Raw genomic sequence first — 8575 nt, forward strand, 5'->3', positions numbered from 1 at the left:
ACCACAGCTCTTCAGATGGGTAGGGAAGGGCAGACAGACTTCCGGCCCCAAGCAGTGATCTGGACCTCCAGAGGCCTTAGGACGACTTCACTGAGAACACGCAGAATCCGACCCAGCCACAGCGTCCTCTATACCTAGCTCTGTTTCACTTTCTCTGTCTCTCTCCCCTCCTCCTCTTTCTCCCTCTGATTCTGCCTCTCACTGTCTGCCTATCCTCCGTCCCTCCCTGTCTGTCTCTGTCTCTCTCCCTCACAAGCACACCACCGCGGGTCCCCCCCCTCCCCCCCCTTCTTTCTCCCCCCCCCCCCCCCCCCCCCGGCATATGCTATTATCCTTTTCCTTAAGACTGTGATTTACATGCCATGGAGTCTCCCTTCCCCAGGGAAACCTACAGTGCCTTTGTCCTTAAAAGAGGCAGGGGATGGTGGGGCTGAGGGCAGACATTATTTGAACAGGTGTGAGGACATACATAGGTCTACTGCCTCGGACTGAGGCCATTCTGAAGCTTTTCGGGGGCGTGGGAGATCACACTGTTCCCGGTGCGTGCGTGTGTGTGTGTGTGTGTGTGTGCGCGCGCGCGTGCAGGTGTGTGGGGAGGGAACCCGAATGGGGCACCCCCAGACCGACCGCTTCGGCTTTGGCGCTGGCATGTGGAGGATCTGGAATCCAGGGCCCTCTGGAAAGGACGGATGTGAGACGGACACCCTCTTCTTCCCGTCTTGAAAGCAGGAGAAAAACCTTCCTCTAGAAGCCCAAGTTCAAAGCCAGCTGTTTCAAGGAACGTCTGCCTCTGGCAAGGGGGAGGGGGAGGGCGAGGGCGAGGGGGCGGCCTGGAGGCAGCCTGGAGCACCCACGGCATGCATTCAGAAACCTCGTGCATCTCTCTTCCGGTGCTATCTTTGGGGGGACGTGGTACTCTTGGGCAAGTCCTCCGAACGATAGTGGAAACAAACATCTGTCTTCTCTCCCACACCTGGTGAATGCAGACAGACACACTGGAAGAGCACCCACCCTCCCTTTTCCCCCAAAGGACTCTTGTCACTGTACAGACGGGGGGGGGGGGGGGTGGCCCACGGGGGTGTCACACGCAGTCTTGGTGGCTCGTCTATGTTTCCAATCCGCCCAGGCAGTGCAGGCGGCCACCACTGCTGCTGCCACCTCTCACCGATCGTTCATCCTGTCCGTCAGTGCTATGACAGCACTAAGCTCTTCAGGGAGAAAATGCTCCCTGCCTTTCCTCTCGGAGGGCACACTGAGGGCACCCACTCCCATTAACAAAGTTTATTCACCTTGACAGGAAGAAAAGAGCTTGGGGTTTTTCACACCGCTGCAGATGACACTTTCCTACCGACTCTGGAATTCTCTTGCTCATTCTCCGGTGGGCCCGCCCCCCCATTTCAGGAGAGGGTGTTTGGTTCTGGGTTGGGGTGCGTGTGTGCGCGCGCGTGTGTGTGTGTGTGCGTGTGGGTGTGTCTGTGTCTTGCTTTTTCATTTTATTGGAATACAGTTGACTGACAAAGTTGTATGAACTTACAGGGTTGTTTCTGGGTGTTCGTCATGGCAGTGAAAGGAAACACCAGGATTTCCCTAGAAAGCCATCCCGTTCACCTGATCGGTGGCATGGAGGACATTCACATCCTCCTTGAGTTTCGCATTTGAAAGTGAGGGGCGGGTGCGTGCAGCAGGTCCCCCACCCCCACCCCACCCCGCGCCCCGAACGTGCCTCCCGCAGTGGCACTAGGAGTGTGTGCAATGAAAGGGACAGGACACCAGACACCAGAGGACCATTCTGACCCTCCTTTCCTTCTCTCTTCAGAAAGCAGGAAATAAATCTCTTGGGTGAAAGAAAAGTGTGCTCCCTGCCACGAAATTTGGGGGGGGGGGGTGTCGGGTTGGCGATAAGGACTTCACTGCTCCCATGGCTCCTGCAATGTTCACGAATCCTCCAAATCCTCAAGGCAAGATGGTTCACAACCAATACATGAGCGAGCTGTCAGAGACACCAGGGACTGAAACACTCCGTATTAGGGAGGGGTCCTCACTCACTTTCATGCAAAGGCAGCCACAACAGCAGCCTTTTCAAAGATGGCTGCAGGCAAGGGGGTGGGGGAGATGATGGAGAAAGTGGTGGTGGCGGCGGCGGCGGCGGCGGCGGCGGCGTGGCAGACTTGGATCACGTCCATTATGTTCATTCAACAAACAGTCGGGGCGATGGGAGAATGGCCGCTTGGTGGTCTGGGTTTCTCCAGGCTCCCTGGCCCACTCCCTGCCCCACACCCCCAACCCCCCACACCCCCTTGGACATGGGCAGGAAGGTTTCTAGAGAAGGCAGTGCCTGACCTGCTGGCTCTGTCACCCTGGGGGGAGAACATTTCGGAGAGTCGCCAGAGGCTTCAGACTTCCTACCCCTCTCCCTCCCCCACTCTGAACCCTGGTAACTAGACTTCATTCAACCGACACTTAGGATGGGTCATCCAACTGTTCTCTCATGAAGGAAGGAAGGAAGGAAGGAAGGAAAGAAGGAAGGAAGGTCGGTCGGTGGGTAGGTGGGTGTGTTTTCTGCGTGGGGTGAAGCCTTCCCTCCCTCGATGCAAGCCTGATATCCTCACCTGTCACAGAGACTGGACCCCTAAAAAACTACTGTGTCCGGTTTTCTCCCATTTAGGGGGTTCCAGAGTGTGTGTGTGTGTGCGTGTGCGTGTGCGTGTGCGTGTGTGCGTGCGTGCGTGCGTGCGTGTGTGTGTGTGTGTGTGTGTGTGTTGAGGGCCACACCCACGGCATATGGAGGTTCCCAGATGACGGATCGAATCGGAGGCTTTAGCTGCTGACCTCCTACACCACAGAAACAGGAATGCCAGGTCCGAGCCGCGTCTGGGACCAACACCACAGCTCACGGCAACACCGGATCCTTTACCCACTGAGCGAGGTGGACAGGCATCGAACCTGCAACCTCATGGTTCCTGGTCGGACTCATTTCCACTGCGCCATGGCGGGAACTCTGCTTTGTGGTTTTGGCGTTTGGATTCCAGAAGGTGGCGTAGGGGTCCCTGTTCGTCGTCTATTGGATAGAGACTCTTTTGTGTGTGTATATGTTCATCCCATCCTCCTCATGGATCCCTCTCCCCCGCCCTCATGATTTCTTTTCCCCCCTCTGCTTTTTAGGGCTGCCCTCGTGGCATATGGAAGTTCCCAAGCGAGGGGTTGAATCGGAGCTACGGCTGCTGGCCTACGCCACAGGCACAGCCATGTGGGATCCGAGCCGCGTCTGCGACCGACACCACAGCTCACGGCACTGCCTGCCGGATCCTTACCGCCCCCCTGAGCGAGGCCAGGGATCGAACCCACACCCTTCCCTGCAAAGGTTCCTCGTCGGATGCGCTTCCATGGTGCCACGACAGGAACTCCCCCGTGATGGTTTTTTTTCACGCTGGTGTTCCCACCCACAAGGAAGGAATGGCCCAATATTCTGGAATCACCTAGAGGGGAAAAGACGCTGAAAAAGAACGGAGGGATAGATGGATGTAGATGGATCACTGAATCCCCTTGACTGTACACCTGAAACGAACACAACATTGTAAGCAAGCCCACTGTATGCCGAGCTAAAGCAACAACAACAACCAACAACCACAACAACCACAACAAACTTACATCTTAAAAAAAAAAAAAAAAAAAAAAAAAAAGATGTCCCCTGCAGTTCCCATCAGGGCTCAGCGGTAATGAACCCGACTAGGATCCGTGAGGATGTGGGTTCGATCCCTCCCCTGGCCTCGCTTGGTGGGTTAAGGATCCCGCGTTGCTGTGGCTGTGGGGTAGGCCCGCAGCTACAGCTCTGATTCGACCGTGAGTCTGGGAACTTCCATAGGGCTGGGGCGTGGGCATTAAAAAAAGATATACTATATGCATACTATATACATATGTAGGAGTTCCCGTCATGGCTGGACGAATCCGACTAGGAGGCCTGAGGGTGCGGGTTCGATCCCTGGCCTCGCTCGTTGGGTTCAGGATCGGGTGTTGCCGTGAGCTCTGGTGTAGGTCGCAGACAGGGCTCGGATCCCGCGTTGTGCTGGCTCTGGTGTAGGCCGGTGGCTACGGCTCCGATTGGACCCCTAGCCTGGGAACCTCCATGTGCCATGGGTGCAGCCCTAGAAACAGAAAATAACTACGTGTGTGTGTGTGTGTGTGTGTGTGTGTGTGTGTGTGTGTGTGTATACAGATAGATATAGATATATAGATATAGATATATCACCTAAAGGCCCAGGACTAGAGAAAGCATTGGGTCATTAGGATCTAAGAATCTTCTCCCCGCCCCCCAAATCCATCCATCCATCCATCCATCCAACCCACCCTCCCTCCCTCCCTCCCTCCCTCCCTCTCTCCATCTTTCACTTTTCCTGATAAAGACAAAGGGACAAAAATTGTTTGTTTGGTTGTTTCTTTGTTTGTTCGTTTTTTTCTCAAAAGTTGTACATCTACTTTGTAACTTATACCTCTGTCAGAGGGATGGAGAATCCTTGACCTTTTCCTCCCTACCCAAATCCTTCCAGAAATCAGAAACTCAGTGGCTGGAAAACTGGACTGGATCCTGAAGTTTTTCCAGTTGCCTTCCATCTCTGGCTACAACTCTCTTCATCAGCGTTTCCCATTTTCTCCCACCCTTTGGACCTGGCATCCTTGCGGATGAGAACACGTATCGCTTGTCCCGAGGCCCTGAAAACGGAAGCCCGTGGAGTCCCTCGATGAACACATCAGAGAAATGGTCTCTGAGAGTGAAACCATCACCCTGTGTTCATTTCTCTAAGAGCCCCTCGGAAAGTTGGCCCCAACACCTGACGGCATTCTCAGAGGGGCCTTTCAAAAGACTGAAGGGGCGTTCCCGTCATGGCTCCGTGGTGAGCGAATCCGACTAGGAACCGTGAGGTTGTGGGTTCGATCCCTGCCCTCACTCAGTGGGTTAAGGATCCAGCGTTGCCGTGAGCTGTGGTGTCGGTCGCAGACACGGCTCAGATCCCACGTTGCTGTGGCTCTGGCGTAGGCTGGCAGCTATGGCTCCGATTCGACCCCTAGCCTGGGAACCTCCATATGCCATGGGAGCGGCCCAAGAAATGGCAAAAAGACAAAACAAACAAACAAACAAACAAACCGAGAAAACAAAAGACTGAAGGGACTTTCCCCTCTCCCTCTCTCTTCCCTCTGTCTCTCTCTGTCTCACTCACTGTCTCTGTCTGTCTCTCTGTGTCTCTCTCACACGTACACGCACACACACACAGAGTCACCGGCTCCGTTCTTCATATGTAACAGTTTGAAAGTTCCAGGAAAGTTTGGCAGCCCAAACCGGCCTTGGTACTCCAGCTCCAATTAAGTCTCAGAGACAGAGTTTTGGGTGAAGCATAAAGAACAGCTTTATTGCTTTGCCAGGCTAAGGAGGCCACAGCAGGCTAAGGACCTCAAAACTGTGTCCTCCCTTGAGAGGGGATAGCAAGGGGTTCTATAGGTTTAGCTTAATGGTGGGCATGGGGGTGGCGGAGCTGTCTAGAAGCATCAGGGTGCTTGCATTCTCCCTGGATAGGAGATTAGGATAGACCATTTCAAAGTCATCAAGGCTGGAGTCAGGTGGTCCATGGAATGTTTCTAGTGTCTTTGGGGTTATGGCATTTTGACCTTCTCTCCGGAGTGAAGATTGCTCATCCACGGGGTGGGGGGGGGGGCGCAATCCTTAGGGAGTGTTTCAAGGGTAGAGAAAACACCAGGTTCACTACAACTCTGACTCGACAGTAGTCATTAGTCATAAGTTCGTGGGCCAAGGCAAGCCATAACCTAATGGAGACTATTTCAAAGTAGCTTTTAGCTGTAACAATGTCTCTGGCTCCAACACACCAGCACTCCCGGGCTTGAGCTTGGTTTCAGTTTCAGAGGAGGGAACTCTGGCTCCAAGGATTAACCCCTTCGTTCCTTTGGTTTCTGTGGGCCTGGTTCGGGGAGCCCATCCACATCACCGCCTTTTGAGAGGCCATCTGACAACTGTTTCACCAAAGCGACGTCATCTCAAAACAAGGAAACCAGTTCCATAAATGGAGGATCTCTCCCTTCCCCCTCCCTCCCTCTCCTTCTCACTCTCCTCTACCCACAGCTCATGGCAACGTGGGATTCGTAACCCAGTGAGCGAGGCTGAGCATGGAACCTGCCACCTCATGGTTCCTAGTTGCATTTATTTCCACTTCTGCACCACGATGGGACCTCCCCAGCTCAGTTTTTCACACGTGAGGTTTCCCGGGACGTTTCGGAGGAGGCGGACCCCAAACGTGTCTCCATGCCCTGTGTGGGTGATTCCTGTGAGGTAAAATGACTTAAGGACCGGCCCACACCAAAGGGACACTCTGGCCCTCCTTTCTGGCCCCCAGACAGCAGGAGATGAAAATCTCCTCCTCGTGCAAAGGAAGATGGCAAGTGAAGATGTCCATTCCCACACCAAGGCCAACATGCTCCAGAAGTTTTGCGGGGTTTCCCGGGTTGGGAAATGGCGGGGGCTCCTTTGGCCTGACACGAGGCGAGTTTCGTGCACACATCCTCCCCCACCCCCCTCCATGCAGTCTGCGAGGGGCAGCCTGAGGGTAGGGAAATTGGGGAAAGAGGGGAAAAAAAACACTTTCCCTAAAGAGAAGCTCCAGGAAAAGTCACCACCTCTGACTTGACTGGAGAGTTTCTGCATTTGAATGAAGTGATTGAACCCAGGCCCTGAGGCCTGGATCTTCCTGATCTCCCCTCCCCCCCTTCCCGGGCGTGAGTCCAGGCGATTTGGGAAGCGAGAGGCGGCGCAGCAGGGATGGCGGCCGGGGGTGGGGGGTGGGGCGGGCAGCTGGGGCCGGGAGTGGGGGGGTGCGGGACTAATGAACCAGCGCCTGCCTGCCTGCCTGCCTGCCTGCCTGCCTGCCTGCCTGAACGAGCCCCTCCCCTCCCCCCCCACCCCCTCCCCACGCCCACCCGCCTGAGGGCGGGGATGGGGCCTGAGAGCTACGGGAAACTTCTTTGCTAGCTACTTGTCAGGGAGTGATCCCAGCTCAAAGTCCCTTTGCTTATTTCGGAACAAGGTCTGAGTCTCAGCTAGTACAGAGTTTCTGAATGTCTCGGCACATGGACTGGCCTGCACCAAACAAGCAGACAGGAAGAAAAATGAACACACAGAAACCCAGCTGGTCTCCTTCTCCCAGAGTCTCTCTTGGAGAAATTACCTTAAGCTCAGTGACTTTGCCCCGTCTCCCTCTGGTGCAAAGCCATCCCTGGAGGAGCCAGGTCTTACATGAGCAGGGCAGGGCAGGGCAGCACCACCCAGGTGAGCTGGAGAGTGGAGAGTCAAGTTGATAGATACCCCAAATGTGGCTGGCCAGGGGTCTGGGTTAGCATTCCGTGTGAACTCACACACCCAGGCACCTAGCACCGATTTCCCCATGTTCTTCCGACCGTGATTCTCACTCTTCTTCTGTCCCCCCCCCCCCCCCACCTTCGGCTTTTTGCCTTTTCTAGGGCCGCTCCTGCGGCATATGGAAGTTCCCCTGCCAGGGGTCCAATCGGAGCTGTAGCCGCTGGCCTACACCAGAGCCACAGCAACGCGGGATCTGAGCCACATCTGCAACCTGCACCACAGCTCACGGCAATGCTGGATCCTTAACCCACTGAGCAAGGCCAGGGATGGAACCTGCAACCTCATGGTTCCTAGTCAGATTCATTAACCACTGAGCCACAATGGGAACTCTGACTCTCCCTCTTCCCTGCCTGATACCTTAAGAGCCTGATCGTTTGTGGGGAAATGAAATCCCAGCTGGCAAGAGCCACCTTATCTTCCCAGCACACGAGAAAAGAATAGGCGCAGGCTCACATCCATCTTATGTTTCTATGCCTTGCCCTGGCCCCACCGTTTCAGAAAGCTGTGTCCCTCCACCTGTCAAAAGCCAAAGCCCAGGAGTTCCCGTCGTGGAATAGTGGAAAGGAATCCAACCAGGAACCATGAGGTTGCAGGTTCGATCCCAGGCCTTCCACAGTGGGTTTAGGATCTGGTGGCATCACCTTGCGCTGCGGTGTAGGTTGCAGACGCAGCTTGGATATGATGGTGCTTGTGACTGTGGCATACGCCCCAGCAGTTGTAGGTCTGATTCGGCCCCTAGCCCGGGAACCTCCATATGATGCGGGGGGGGGGGGGGGGTAGGGGGTAGGGGGAGGCTGCAGCCAAAGCCCAAGGAAGAAAGACAATCAGAATGTTGCGTGGAACTCCTGGAGACTTAACAGCCACCACCAGTCATGACCATGGCTGTCAACCGACACCAGAGCCAAAGAAATGTCGGATCAAATAGGAACCTGCCACTTACACCAGTACTCACCACAATGCAGGACCACAAAAACAAAGGAACAAGAAACCAAAACTAAATAATTGCCCAGGAGCAGCAGGTGCAGGAAAACCATGCTGACTCTCACCCCCCAGAAGCCAGAGGTAACCTATTTATCACCCCACACGCACACACCTCAGCACCACCAGCACCAGCACCCCACCCCCCCACCCCAGGATCGAATCTGCATCCTCGTGGGT

The sequence above is a fragment of the Sus scrofa genome, chromosome 8 (genome assembly GCF_054392235.1).
Source record: "Sus scrofa isolate SSC_HxYL_T2T_F1_AM1 chromosome 8, Sscrofa_HxYL_maternal_Yorkshire_Landrace_v2.0, whole genome shotgun sequence".
Classification (NCBI taxonomy): Eukaryota; Metazoa; Chordata; class Mammalia; order Artiodactyla; family Suidae; genus Sus; species Sus scrofa.